Here is a 12353-nt window from a genome sequence, read left to right on the forward strand (position 1 = left end):
GATCAATGAATAATTCATGGTCACTGTTAACATCGAAGGAAAGCTAGCGCAAATCCAGGGTATATATGCGCTAAGGCAAGGAGCTGACCTTGATAATGATGCATTGGAGCTATGCGCCCAACTAGTATAGTGGAAGAATGTGTTGTAGACTTATGTGAAGAATAGAAGATGTTAGATGACCTCTATGCAATGATCACCGCGCCAGCCAAGTGACTTGGGATGAATCACATTGATTATGTTGGGGGCATGTTGGGCAGCGAAGCCCCTCATAGCAAGTTTTTAGGGCTTGAAGCCCAAAGTTTTGGTCAATGTAATGTAAAGACCCCGCAAAATGTGGGCGTGGAGCGGAAGAGTCTAGGGTAGTCTGCCCTAAATATTGTAAATTTAATATAGAGTGTGTCGGCCTACCCATGGTTCGTGGACCATGGGATTGTATAAATAGAGCGAGGCTCTAAGTGTAAAAGTCAATTTTTGGTTAGAATGGTAAAAGATGATGCAAAGGTCTGATTAGAGGATAGAAGTGCATCTGAAGGTCTTGGGTCATAGTAGAGGATAGAGGCTCTACAGCTGAGTGCACAGAGGCCTAGTAGAGTCCAAAGCTGAGTGCGCGGACCGCTATAGCTGAGTGCACAGGAAGGAGTCGAGTCTGTACTGAATCAAGTTTTGGAGACATTATTAATAAAGAGCAGTTGGTTTGATATCTTGTGCATTTGGTTCATAGATCTGTAATTGAATGTATCTATTGCTATTACCTATTTATTTATCTGTGCACACTTATCTATATGTTTATGATTGTGGACCTCCTTAATAACTAATCAACAAACCTTAATTAAGAAAGAATCGGGTACTTAACATTGATGGCACTGTGGCTGAAGCTACTCGAAGAACACCAGAAGCTTTCGGCACGCGTAATCTAGTAAGTGCAAAGGCTTGAACAGACCCCAATTGCCCACATCCAGACATCCCAAGGGTGTGGAAACCTGGTTCCAACACCTTCCCATACTACCTCGGGTGAGACCTTAGTCTATGCTCCGCAGACTATTTACGAAAGGGCTAGTAATACCGAGATTTGCTTGGCTAAATTCACTGCTGAACCGAGGTCAAGCCCCTAGTATCCAACACACATAGCCATGGGTCAGACCAAGAGGATAGCAATTTGAGTGAAGAATATCTATAAACTAGAGGTAGATGATTGTGCAACATTGAGTATGAAAGTAGAATTGGTGTAAAGCCAAAACATTGGAAAGTTGTGGCACAGGCGGTTGGGGCATTTTCATCGTGGGGCTTTGAAGATAATGCAGCAGATTTCTACAGGACTTCCCAAAGGTAAACTTGAGAAAGTTGAAACATGCAAAGGTTGTACCTTGGGAAAGTACACCAAGTCTTCCTTTCATGGTCGAGATAGTCGAGCAGAGGCTATCTTAGAGCAAGTTCATACTGATGTGTGTGGACCATTCAAAACAGCATTCACAACAAAGCAAAGGTATTACGTGATTTTCATTGATGATTATTCGCGTAAATGTTGTATTTATTTCATGCAGAAGAAGGACCAAACCTTCTCAAAGTTTTTTGAGTTCAAAGCTTTGGTCGAGAAAGAGTCAGGGAAGAATATCAAGGCCTTAAGAAGTGAAAATGGTGGAGAATATGTCTGTCAAGAGTTTAAGGACTTCTGTGCAGCGGAAGGAATTAAAAGAGCGTTGACGACACCTCATAACCCATAGTAGAATGCGGTGGCCGAGAGGAAGAATAGAACTATTGTAGGGGCAGCATGGGAAATGCTGCATGACTAAGGCCTACCACTTCACTTATGGGCTGAGGCATGCAACACAGTGGTCTATTTACAGAATAGAATCCCGCATTGCATAATTGGGATGAAGACACCAAAGGAAGCTTTCTCCCATAATAGACCGTATGTGGGTCACTTCAGGATCTTTGGCTCATCGGTATATTGCCATGTGACAAAGGATGCATGGAAGAATCTTGAGCTAACAGTAGAGTTGGGGATATTTGTGGGGTACACTGATACACCTCACAACTATCAGGTATACTTGCCTACCAGTCGGAGGACAGTGGTTCATAGAGATCTCAAGTTTGATGAGCAGAAGGCCATGCAAGTTTCCCTTGAGAGGGAGATCCAACTACAGGTTGTGGAGGAACTGTTGGTTCCTAAGGAGGAGGAGCCTCAAACTGATGCGGAGCAACCACATGCAGAAGTTCCAGGAGTGGAGATATCCACTCAAGTAGAGTCTTCCAGAGATGGATGGAAGCACACAAGAGAAGCTGACAGATTGTTGGAGGATGTGAGAGAGAATGTGGGAGCACCATCTTCTCATTGCAGACAGAGGAGGTCACCTGAGAGGTACATTGGATACATGGCCCTTGTTGGGGAATGTGTTGAGACCGAGCCATCTTCCTTTGAGGAAGCAGTGCAACAGCCGATTTGGGTTGATGCTATGGTGGAGGGGTATGACTCCATAGTTTGTAATAGTGTTTGGGACATGGTTCCAAGACTGGAGAATAAGTCAGTTGTGAGTTCTTGTTAGCTTTACAAGGTAAAGCAAGCTGTTGATGATAGTGTGGAGAAGCATAAGGCGAGATTGGTTTCCCATGGCTTTTCACAGACTGAGAGGATCATGTTGTTGCAGTATATTTCGACAAAGGAGCAAGATGCTAACATTTTGACAAAGGCATTGTTAAAGTGTAAATTCAAGTTACATAGAGATAGGATCGGGGTGGCAGATAATCCATTTCTTGTTGAGAGGGAGTGCTGAAATGTGGTAACAAGAATATTCCAATTTAATTTGTCCTTGAATTAAATTGTGAATTAAAATAGAATTTAGTCTTAATAGCGACTTGGAATTAATTAATTAATTTGTTTCAAATTAATTAGTTGGAGAAATTCAAGTTAAAAGTCTTTCTGAAGTCATGCAAGAGTTATACATTAAATTAAGGAGATAATATTAAGTTATATTTGAGTTGTAATTAGTTAACTAAGTTTACTGAGTTAAGTCCAATTAAATTAGTTCCAAACTATTTAAGGAACTAATAGTGAGTTGACAGTCAGTTGATGCATGCATGCACTCAACTAATGTACTCCAGTTAACTGAAGATTCCCTCATCAGAAACCCATGCATGTCTATTCTGAGAAAGACCCAGTTGAGATTAAAGACAAGGACATTGTACTATCTGTTCTTATAAAGAAAACTCATGCATGCAGTCAAGGCATCATTCCTTGAGGATTGCGCAGTTCTGATAGTGTGTGAGAGGAAGTCATCCACTTGGTGAGGTGAAGATCATCCGCTAGGAACAACGAAAGGAAATATGAGCTTGGAGGGTAGAGAGGAAGGCTTGAGAGAAGCCAAGATTGCCTGTGAGCATCTGTGAGGATTGTACTAAGAGCTGGCTAGCTATGAGAGCTAAGGCTTTATATAATTCCTATGTATTTCCACCTTTTATGATAATACAGATAATGGGGTTTTTAGCTGAGGCTTTCCCCAAAGTATTTTCATGTGTATTGTGCTTTTATTCATTCTTCTTCTGGTTATATTGTTCAGCTCGATCTTTAAGCTTCCACAAATTGATAGTAGAAGTAGGTTATAGTATTTTGCTTTGATTTATATTGCATTATCAGGTTAACCTACAACAGATTTTCTACATGGTAGATCAGAGCTATATTTGTAGAAAATTTCTACACTAACTAATGTCGCCTTCTTCATGTTATCATCTGTAATGCCCTGAGCTTCCCATACAACTTTTACAATGAACTGGAATTGGTCCAAGTCCTCATTTCCCAAGCCTTTGAACAAAGGCATCTTCACTGAATTTGTCATACTGAACTGTGGTGGAGGTGGAGGTGGTGTGGGTGAAGTCATAGGTGATGGTGGTGAAGTTGGAGGCGGTGTGGGTGGAGGTGATATTCGCGGGAATTCTTTCCTTATTAACTGAATAGAACTTTGTGGAGAAACCTGCGTTATTCACTCTTCGCCACCTCGCAGAGGTGAAATATACAGACTATATTCAGGACCCTTTTTTCCTTCATTTCTGTAAGTTTTTCTGCTTCATGTATCCCTAAACATTAAGGTAGCTACATAACCCATTTTTCGCACAATAACATTTTAATCCAGGTATTCAAAGATTTCACATACTTACCTTGCGGTCCTTTCAAAAAGCGTCGCTCCACCTTGCTGTAGCTGACTAAGGTGTTGACCAAAAATTCAGTTACAAATCTTCCTGTGACATAATCGATCAAATGATTGATAGCGCAAGCGATCTTATCCTCTAATGCTTCCAACCTTCGCACTAGCTCTGGGGTCCACACAATAGGACCGTCAAGTTTCCACCTTCCTTGGTTATCTGCTAGCTTCGCGATCCACACATATAGCTCGATTGGAAAGGAACAGAAAAATATCTCGTGGATCTCAGTATACAGGTATCTATCTAGCCACTGTTCCTTTGTCAATCGTCGGTTTTTGTTCTCCTATGCCGTGAATTCGTGGATCTTCCTATCCAACCAGTCTCTAATCTCTTTCTTATTCCAGTGATACGACATCACACATCTCTGTATGTAGATTCTCGTCCCGACAATGGAACCATTTGTTAGCTTGAGGGGACCTAACCTAGGTTCAGTGTTAATTAGCCAAAAAATTCCCTACACTACTGGACTTTCGGCATCAACCTGTGGAGCGCAAACTGAAGTCTCACCCAACGTAGTATGGGGGGATGTTGGAACCAAGTTTCCGCACCCTGAGATGGTCATGATGTCATTTTATTCCCTTTATTCATGCCTTTGTGCAGGTCACTTCGTTCTAGGGTTTGCCAGATGAGCCCTCTATTCTGTCCTTCAACACCTCCACAAAAGGGTTCGGCTAACCTTCACACAACCCTAACCCTTGATCTAGACACTTTCATGTTGCTAAGGCAGCATACCATGTAGATTCCTAAACTAGTCTAAGTGTCTTACTTATCTTACTAGATACTCACAGTTAGCACCACGTATATAGATATTCTTATATGTGTTCAATTATCCAACATAATCATACACATTCGTGCATCACATAAGCATTACAGAGGAAATTCATACATAAAATGATAAGATGCATTAATCAGAACAAAGACATAGAAATTGCAGAATAATTCTCTTTATTGATATCTTCCAAGTGATGACATACTCTATTCAACCTGTGCACACAGCTGTAGGGGTTTGTGCACTCAGCTGCAGACTTCTACTCTAGGCCTCTGTGCACTCAGCTGTAGAGCCTCTACCTATGCTAATGGAAAGATCCGACAAAAGTTCGGTGAAGACTAAGGATTTTTTCGCCTTGGTAATGGCGAAAACCAAATCAAATTGTTGGAGGATAACTATCCATTTGGAATATTTTCCTCCAATGACTTGACGAGACAAAATATGTCTCATGGGATTCTCCAAAGCGATGATGGTAGTCTATCACAGTAGTATGTATTGTCGAAATTGATTAACAACAAAGACAACTGCCAAGGACAACTTTTCCACATGTGAATATTGGAGTTTGGGCCCAGCCAGGCCTTTTGACAGATAATAGATCACATGCTCACTTCGGTCATCATGAGTTTGGACCAACACCATTCGAAGAGAGGATGGTGAGGCTGCTAGATAGAGAGAAAGTTGCACCCATAGCTGGGAGCACTAAGTAGTGGGGCTGATATAAGTGCCTTTTTCAATACATCAAATGATCATTGAGCTTGATCATCCCACATGTATGGTACTCCTTTATTTATTAGGCACATAAAGCCTTTCGTCAACTTAGCATAATTTATGATGAATTGTCGTAAGAAGTTTGCTTTCCCTTGCAAATGTTGGAGCTACAAAATGCATCGTGGTTTGAGAAATTGAGTAATCGCCTTTACCTTATCGGGATCGACCCTAATCCCATGTTTTGAGACAGTGAACCTAGGTAAGCATCCATACTCGATAAAGAAAATGCATTTATGCAGATTCAGATGTATGTTATAGAACCAACACCTAAGAAAAATTTCTTGTAAATGAACTAGATGCTGAGCTCGCTTCTTGGAATGGGCTGGGAGGTCGTTCAAGTAAGCCTGAACAATATGTCTGATATCATGGAATGCATAGTGTTATAGCTCGAAATCTCAACCTTGATATTTGTGATGTTGTATTTATGGCGTAGGGAAACCCCTCCTTCTAGACTTGGTCCAAATACTTAAAAAACAATATTTTACTCCCTGTATGTGACATTGCCCTGAGCTAAACACATGTGTACGTGGGTCAATGTGTACCCAACCTGTGTATATGTCTTAAAATACTTAAAAAACATTAAATATCCTTAAGTTCGGACGAAGATCAAGGGTTTTACCTATTGATTACCTATTAGTGCCTGTTGCCCAACTGTTCCCAACAGATTACCAACTAAAAAACTACTTTGGGAGAAGTATAAAAAGGCTTTAATGGGAATGCCTTAAGGAGGAAAGAAGAGAGAGAATTACTCTGTTGAGATTATCCCCGATCAAGTCTGAAGATCCATGTGCTTCTAGCACTTCCCCCACTACAGGAAACCCTTGTTTTCTTTAGTTATGATGTCATTTCACTAGTTGACATATCTTTGTGTGAGTTATGGAAGGAGCCTTTTGAAGACTTGGGATTGGACGGACCCGAAGGACGGTCCCGCTTGGAGCCAACAAGAGGAAGATTCAGGAGATATCATTCCTTGCATTGTTTTAGTTATTTGCAATAAAGAAACATTTTTCTTGTTCCCGAAATCAATCTTCTTTATGCATATGATGTTATTGTTATGGTTTACATATGAATAATTGTTTCAATGTATAGTTAACCATCTTTCAATAAGTTATAAAGTTTATTTCTATATGATACTTTGTCTATATATGGCTATGCTTCTTTGAATTGGTTGTTTTGCAGGTTCAAGGATCGAGAGGAACTCCAAGAGGGTTTGGACTCTCGATGGATCTACCCGAATGAAGGACCCCCAAGTACAACTCTCGTCGCGTAGTTTGCTTATTTAAGTATCATGGCTATGTGGAATGCTTGTTTTTTATTGTAGATAACCCCCACTCTGCTAGGGTGTTGACCCAAAACCCTGGGGGACTTTGTCCCTCAACAGAATTGGTGACTCCACTCGGGACAACAGTATTGTTGTTCCTAGTTTGGGTTAATTTAAGCCAATTAGGGCTCAACCATTGATCTTCTTGTTGTAACTGATTTGCCTATTCCTGTAGGAACTCAGGCTTTAAGTCTGAGAAGTTTGTTCAAACCTCTTTTTTTCTTTTTCTTGTGAACTATTATATACGCAGTTTTGTCAGGTTACAGTAGCATATGTACACAAGTTTCCCCATATGAACCCGTGTATACGCAAGTTTCTTTGGGCTGAATCATGTATATGTGCAACTGTGTATTGACATAATCACGTATACCCTAATTTTCCAAGATTTTTTCAAGTCTTTCTATTTCAAAAGATTTATTTGTTGGTCTGAGTATTTCCTGAGAAATCAATTTTTGTTGTCAGTCTTTGGTTTTGCAACAAGTTTTCGGTTTCGAATTCTTTATTGTTGTGGAAAGTTTTGGTCTTGTTTTTGTTTTGTTGCAAGTGTCATCATTTGTGTTTGAACACACGAGATTTCTTTCTGAAAATCGTGGTTGTTTTGGTCTTCCAGAGCAGAAAGATTGGTTTCAATCTTTGTGATCTTCTTGCTTTGTGTCAAAACTGCATCTTGTGGCCATTTGCTTTTCTCGCCTTTTGAAAGTTGTTGAGTGACGATTTTGAAAGTTGTCTTTCTTGGTGTTTTGATCATTGTCACCAAGCTCTTTTTGCTACTTTTTGGTCATTAAGATCATCTTGAAACAACTATTTTGTTGAGTTTTCGCCCATTTTGAGTTGATAACTTGCAAAGTGTTTTATTGCCTATTTTTTGGTCTCAAAGTTTTAAATAGTATTTGGAGTGCTTTTGAAAAGTTATTTTTTTCTTTTGTGAAAAAGAAAACTTCTTAAAAACTTGGTTTTTGCTTTCTTTTGCCATTTTTTGATTTGGTTTCTTTTTGTGAGTGAGAGTGCATTTTGTTTGTCTTAAGATTTGCTTTTAGTGTTTGGACAAAAATGAGCATTAGGAACTTATATTCTATCTGAACATCTAAGGTGTCTAATTAGAAGCGATAAACAATTTTATTTCGTTCTTTGCTTTAGAGTAATCTTAAGTTTCTTGCATCTTCATTACACCTTGCATTAGGATAATTTTGCATTGTCAAAGCATTTTAGTTTTTGCGGGTGTGAAGTGTGTTGCAAGAAAAGAAAAGAAAAAGTTTTTGCTTTCTAGGTGATTCTTAGAACCCAAATAGAATTTGCTTTTCATCAAAAGGAAAATGATTGCATTCATGTAGTTACTTTTTCTTTGATTTTAGTTGAGTCATACACACATCATCAGTTTCACTCCCATACCCTTGACTTAAAAAGAATAGCCTTTAAAAACAAGCGCTAAATAAAATATACTAGAACTTTTTTATATTGTCAATTTAGACACACCAACATGTTTTAGGATATTTAGGGCCTTGGATTAGGTGAGTGGAGAGAAAACTCTCCAAGGCCACTTTAAACTGTCAAACATAGAAGTTTGAATAAAGAGTGCAAATCCAATAGAGTTAGGGAGACTAGGAAAGTTCCGGATCTGGGAGTTAAGCACGAGGGTTTTTGAAGATAAGGAAGAGAGATACCCCCTCTCCTACTTGTAGGATCTTAACTCAAGACTGTTCCGCCTGGCTTCTCACATGGGTTGGTAACCTTAGTTGCTTATCCTAAGAATCTGCACAGGTGGTTGCAGAGGGGTATCCCGTGGCACCTAAGGTCGACGTTGCATCACTCTCAGCAGTACTTCTAGAGGGCACCCTTGCGAAGCTCGGGGCTTGCACCAGCACAGGCTGTTGTTTGGAGGTCAGCGTAACTTCCTCTGATACCTTCACTGGTAGGCCTGGGCCATCATTATCCTAGACTATCTTCGGAAGGCCCCTACTTCACTTTCTTGTATTTTGGTGTCCGATCCTCATCACCTGGAGCAGAAATAATTGAAAGTTGTTGGACTAGCTGACTTCTTTTAGGGACTTTATAATTGAGTGCTCTTTGCTCCTTGTATATAGTTGGCTTTAGGTATTTTTGTCTAGTAACATTTTGGACCTTGTATTCTGAGTGACTGACTTACCACTCCGCCGATCTTGAAAGGCTTTTGGTCGTTCTTTCAGAAGTAGTGGAGTTGCCTCCTCAAGGGCAAAGGTTTTGATTATGTATCTATCTTCCTTGAAAATTCATTTGTACATTCCCGTAAGGGAAGGATCTGCGAATTGGTTAGATATGGCCCATATTCCGATGGAAACCAACCAAGGTACCCTCCCAAAAGGCGATCCTTGTGCTTTTCCTTTCTTTGGAAACGTTGGTGCTCCCTTGATGGCCACTTTGAATATTACTGGATTAAATTTTGGACTACCCATTTGGTTGTGGTCCATTCCGAATATTCCTAATGCTCTTGAAGCTTCTTAGATGAATGCTTTATTTCATGGGCATCACATGGGTGCTGATTTTTCATCTTCTTTCAAAGAGAAATATAGGATTCCTTTTTCTCCTTCTTCTTGTAATAATAAATCTAAAAAGAGGAGAAAGAGGAAGTCAAAGAAGAAGAATAATTCTATCCATTCATCTTCAACCTTTGCCAGTCATGTTGGATATGAGCCTTCAGCCACTGCAAGTCATGCTGGGGGCATAAGTCTAGTCACTGTGGGTCATACTAGCAGTTCATCATCAATCTCTGCTAGTCATGTTGAAGATGAGCCTTCAGCCGCTCCATTGCCCTGTACATTACATTTCCCTGAGCTAAATGCGTGTGTGCGTGGGTCAGTGTATAGCCAACCCGTGTATATGTCTTAAAACACTTAAAAAAAATTAAATCTCCTTAATTTCAGGTGAAGATCACAGGTTTTACCTATTGATTACCTATTAGTTCCCGTGGCCCAATTGTTCCCAACGAATTCCCAACTAAAAAACTACTTTGGGAGAAGTATAAAAAGGAATCAATGGGAAGGCCTTAAGGAGGAGATAAGAGAGAGAATTACTCTGTTGAGATTATCCCTGATCAAGTCTGAAGATCCCTGTGCTTCCAACACTTCCCCCACTACAGGAAACCCTTGTTTCCTTGAGTTATGATGTCATTTCACTAGTTGAGATATCTTTGTGTGAATTATGGAAGGAGCCTTTTGAAGACTTGGGATTGGACGGACCCGAAGGATGGTTTCACTTGGAGCCAGCAAGAGGAATATTCAGGTGATATCATTCCTTGCTTTGTTTTAGTTATCTTCAATAAAGAAACATTTGTCTTGTTCCCGAGATCAATCTTCTTTATGCATATGATGTTATTGTTATGGTTTACATATGAATAATTGTTTCAATGTATAATTAACCATCTTTAAATAAGTTATGAAGTTGATTTCTATATGAAACTTTGTCTACATATGGCTATGCTTCTTTGAATTGGCTATTTTGCAGGTTCAAGGATCGATAGGAACTCCAAGAGGCTTTGGACCCTAGTTGGATCTACCCAAACGAAGGACCCCCAGGTGCACCTTTCTTCCCGCAGTTTGCTTATTTAAGTATCATGGCTGTGTGAAATGATTATTTTTTTACTGTAGATAACCCCTGCTCTACTAGGGTGTTTACCCAAAACCCTAGGGGACTTTGTCCCTCAACATGTAGTCTATGGCCCATTGAAATGTTGCTCCAACATTCTTTAATCTGAATGGGAATTTTTGTTATGCAAAGATTCACGAGGGAAAATGAGGGCAGTTTTGTCCTGGTCTGTCAGTTTTATGGTGATCTGGTCAATGAACGGTGTTGGATAATTATCATTTGGACATGCAGCATTGAAGTCTTGATAGTTGACACAGATGTGGATGGTACCTTTTTCTTGTCTACATGAAACAGATTGGAAACCCATTCCATTAAGGGAATGGGGTAGACGAAACCAACATGTAACAATTTTTCCATCTCAATCTTGATGGTTGTAGTTTTGCGGGGGTGGACTGGTCGAAGCCTTTGACAGACAGGCTTGGCATTGTCATATACCTTGATCTCATGCTCGACAATAGATGGATCTATATTGGGAATTTCCTCGTAAGACCAAGCAAATACATCGTAGATATCCTTAAAAAGGCAGGTGAAGATTGCAATTTCCTCGGGAGTGCAATCGGTGCCGACCTAGATGTTTTCCACAATGCCTGTCTTGACTGAAATATCGATGAGAAACGTCTTTGAAAGATTGCCCATGTTCCCTTCCAATTCCAAAGTTTGGATAATCCTATAAGGTGAGGGAACGATTTCAGGTGTGTCCAAAGACAGGATTTTAATGGGCATCGTGTCTGAATTAGATATCAAAACACGATGGTGAGAATCCCCCCAAGGTCATTCATCTAAACATGTGATCTCTCGAATAGCTTCATCTGAAGGTAGGACGTGATTGAGGAGATTGTTAGAAGGAGAATTTATGGGAGAGGAGGTGGTACCGTTGTTCGTGACCAAAGTGACCAAAGATTCAATTGTAGATTGAATGGATTGGTAGGCCAATTCAGCTGGTGACAGCGACATTTGTTCTGTATAAGAGTCAATGTCTGAATGGGCCAGGAGGATCTAAGGATCAGTCGGTTCATGACGAATAGGTGAGACCATAGAGACCGTCTATGGAATCGCAGGTGGTGGGAGAGGAAAATAACCCATTAGGGAAGAGCCCTTCAATAGACCAATACCGATACTGACGTAAGAGTTAGGAACACCACCCACTAAGGGTACAGAGCCGCTAGGTAACGGGGAGTAATCTCGGGTGAAAAAGGACAACTGGTCCACTATGACTATTTTTCCATCCAAGGGAAATAGGATGATATGAAAGATAGCAGACACAATGGCGATCATGGCGTAAGTCCAACTGCGACCCAACAATAGATTATAGTCAAGTTATCTATCTACAACTTTGATGTCCACCGTTATTGTTTCCCCACTCAAAGTGATGTGGTAGCTCGCTAGGTAACCTTTTGGGATGAAAGTGTGGCCATAAAAAGCTTTAAGGGAATTTGAAGGCGGTGATAGGGTTGGAGAACCCAAAGGGAGCCAACATGAAGCCGACATGATGCAAGTTGAGGCACCTTCGTCAATAACAGTTCTGAGTACCCCTTTCCCTTTAAAAAATATTTACACCTAAAATGCAAGTTGGTGTGAAAGGAGAGGTTTACATTTTTGCATGTTGAAAATTGCAAGCATGGAATCTTGAGAGTCGACCCCACCAAATGCCAAAAGTGAAGCTTTCCTTTGTGTTGGACAGTT

This window comes from Pinus tabuliformis, chromosome 3_1, assembly GCF_031772625.1.
Source record: "Pinus tabuliformis cultivar Carrire ecotype Pingquan chromosome 3_1, CPIR1, whole genome shotgun sequence".
Lineage (NCBI taxonomy): Eukaryota > Viridiplantae > Streptophyta > Pinopsida > Pinales > Pinaceae > Pinus > Pinus tabuliformis.